General features: G+C 34.1%; 1 non-coding gene across 1 annotated transcript; it reads right to left on the minus strand.

Annotated features, from left to right (window-relative positions):
• Positions 1 to 2082: 2082 nt before the first annotated feature.
• Positions 2083 to 2156, minus strand: Trnan-guu. The gene has a single exon. It is a non-coding gene; the product is annotated as a tRNA-Asn (tRNA).
• Between the last annotated feature and the right edge of the window lie 1580 nt (positions 2157 to 3736).

Here is a 3736-nt window from a genome sequence, read left to right on the forward strand (position 1 = left end):
ATTAAAGTATTTCAGAATCTATTCTGTTTTGATGTTTAAAAGGCTCCTTATTAGGTTAAGTTTGTACAATTAGGCGTCTAAATACATATATTATGAATGCTGTGATTTTGTCTGTTTATTTGTTTTTTGGACACCTATGGGGGGGGGGGGAGGGGCTATGACCAGCATTGTACGAATAAGGGGCTGATGATGATAAGTAGTAGTATTATCCCGCGATTTAGGTTTATAATACGTCTGCGCAAGCAAAGCTATAAATTGAGAAATAAAACATCAATACCTATTGTCTTATGTAAAATAAGTATTAGGTATGCTCATAAGTATCGTTCACACCGAATTTTTAACAAACTACATATATTGTACAGCAAGCGGTAGTATCTCCAATTATTAAAACTACTACTGATCTTCCAAACGATCCAAAGAAACGGTCTCACCGTAACTCGCTACCTCCTATAACTCACACAGACGAACAGACTACGTCGAAAGTAGACGATAAATCTTAGCATTGTCACCGGCAGATGGCGCTCGTGTCCAGGTTTTTACTGCTATAACTTGGTAACAAAGAGGAACCGCTTTTTGTGGCACCTGTCTTTATGGCCAGTCCGCCTGAAGGTTTTATATGCACTTGCTGTGATGACGAATTGAGCGGTTTAGGGAGGAGAAGAAGTTGTGAAATGATTATCATGTGGCTAAGGAATATGGTATCGCCAATCGATTGTTTTTGCATTTTTTGATTTGAGCAGCGTAGATTTGATTTTTGGAGATAGAGATACATATACATATATTATGTCATCCTGCATCCCTACTAATATCATAAATATGAATTTAAGTTTCTTTATCACGCTTTCACGTGAAAAATATTTAAATAATTATCATGAAAACATGGTCTTGGAGGGATTAAAATGTAACATATGGTTTGATTTACTCGACTTGAAAAAAAAAACATTGCTTGACCTACAGCTATATCACACATGAGCGGAGCCGCGGGCAACCGCTAGTAATTCATAATTAAGAAGTGCAAACTGATTTATGAAGTACTTTGCAAAAATGTATATGCAATAATATATAATTGTAATTCAGTAAAATTGCAATAGTAAATGTAATTTAGTGAATTATTTCAACACTTTTCATACTATTTAAATCTTGTTTGTTTGGTACCAAATATTTTCATGATAAGAATAACAAAAGAAATACGATTTAAAAAACATTCGTATTTATGACCATCTAAATTGAACAGTAAAACTAATCTTGATCTCAAATAGGATAGTCATTTAATTACATGTCCACGGGTGGTCCAATTAGTAAATATATCTCGGATTTTTATATTTCTTTTGTTTCATCAGAAATTGGTAGTTTTTCTAAATTGTATTTTCTGTGTCTGTGAACACAGGTGAGTAGAAACATACTCTTTGGGTATTTGTTTTGTAGAGTTCTAGCGATGTTAATATGAATATTTTATGACAAATTTATTCAATAATCAATCTATTTTCCGTTAGAAACGTATTCGGCAGTAAAGTAAAGAATTAAGTCCCTGTGTCGAGGCACTGCAAAAATGTTTGTATGCAAGGTGTTTTGACGTTTAAATCAGTCTGATTTAGTTTGTTACTTCTAACTTAATTCAGACTGACCAAATAACATAACAAATTACCTATATAAATATAAAAGAACCCCAGCTAACGTAAATAGGTCCATAACTTGGTAAATAAGAATTTGGCTTCACCAAAATATAATAAAATAAATCCGACGAACCACAAACCAAGTCGTAATATCAGAGGTAAGTAACATTTTTACAAAATATGTAGCTTAAGGCAGGCGAGACCTAGTTCCCGTGAAAGCGTTAATGAACCCATTCAAAAGGTTCACAACCCCGCCTAGTTTCTCCCATTTATTATGAGGAAAATAACTATTTTGTCGTGGAAATGCTTGCGGGAATAATCTTTTGAGTTTTGCTAATACGAAAAGAAGAAAATCACAGCTGGGTTTTTTTATTCCTATATTTTTGTTTAAAATAAAATGTTTAATAAAAAAATGTTTTAGATATGCCTTTTGTTTTCGTTACAGAAGAAAAATTAAAACAAAAAGAAACGCCCCCGGGTGGGCTCGAACCACCAACCTTTCGGTTAACAGCCGAACGCGCTAGCCAATTGCGCCACGGAGGCGATGGTGGGGCAAGCGAAATAGTTGAGTGCTATCTATCGGATCTATGCGCAGTGACGTATTATGTAGGGTTATCACAAAAACGTGTGAAAGTAATTATGTGATAACAGTTTATTGTTTTTACAAAGTGTCAATACCAATCTCGTTATTTTTAAATTGGGTTATGATTTCATCTAGATCCACTTTATGTTTTGAATTTTATAGTTTTTTAGGTTACGTAAAATGTAAGTTATGTAGGTAATATCTTGGACTCTACAACTTGGGTTAAAAGTTTATTTAAAGGCGAATTAAAATAGTCTAAAAACGCTACGTCAAAGAATAATAGACAAACACTTACTTCCCTGATTGTTTTGCCTTTTTATGTTTTTAGGGTTCCGCATCCCAAGTGTAAAAACAGAATCCAAAAGCTGAGTTTCAGCTTAAGGCCCGTCTTTCTGTCCGACAGTCCGTCACCAGCCTGCGTGTCATGAACCGCGATGGCTAGAAAGTTAATATTTAAATATTATACCTTAACCTGTTGTCTAGTCTGTTCCTTTTGTATAATTACAAAACAATCAGCCACAGCTGTTTATCATAATTAATACAGGATATACGAACACAGAGCAAAGAGGTCGTAATGTGTTTAATGCGCTCCATAAAACTCAACACCGTTGCACTATTATGAGCATATCGAGAGATTGTTACAACACGTTAATTATTCACTGATCTAGAATGTTTTAGTGTTATATTCTTTATTTTTAGTTTAAACCTTGAACCAATTGGATAATTAGATGCAAGAATTCGGAGCATAAAAGTTACCTGAATAATTAACTCTTTTGGTAACTATTGTTAATTAGAATGTGTATTGTGTAGGTAGGAAGTTACACCGAAAAAGGGGAAATTAAGTTTTATCAAAATATGTCATATCATGTCATATTAGGGCGTAGTAAGGACGGGTATCTTGAGGAGACCAAAAACAGCAAAGTCAATCAATTAATTCAGCCAAGTAGACCCAAGTGGTTCCAACACCCGACTCCCTCCGCCGCACTTAAATTAAGTTTCTTCAAAAAAAAATCTTTCTATATGATACCAAATCTATATTAACCTAGCCAGAACACAAGATAATCACATCCAATATAAATTAAAGCATCCCGTAAGTAATGAATCACCCATCGCTATTCTCTATGTATCACCTCATATTCTTGGAACCATAAACGGCCAATGACTGTCCAATTTATTTATTGCTTCGAGAATGAGCCTTTAAATCATCTGAGAGTAAGCACCTTGTAAAAGATGGCCTGGATTTTATGTGCTGGACTGTTATTAAAATGGCTAAGATTTTTACCTTATTTTCTTAGTATTTTTAGTTAAAGAGTTAAAGGTCTCGGATTGAAATATTTTCTCACGCATATATCTTTCGGATGACGTAGTGACACTAAGATAACCCCGTGTTATGATAAAGAAGATCCCAATAAGTCTAATAATTTTATTAAGTACGAAAGACCTCAAATAACTGCGTGTATTGGACGTCTCTGAAGTATGAGATGAAGTACACAATTGTACGCATGTCTGCAAAATATAGATGATTTAATCTTTTAAAGAG

Source organism: Trichoplusia ni, chromosome 4, assembly GCF_003590095.1.
Source record: "Trichoplusia ni isolate ovarian cell line Hi5 chromosome 4, tn1, whole genome shotgun sequence".
Taxonomy (NCBI): Eukaryota; Metazoa; Arthropoda; class Insecta; order Lepidoptera; family Noctuidae; genus Trichoplusia; species Trichoplusia ni.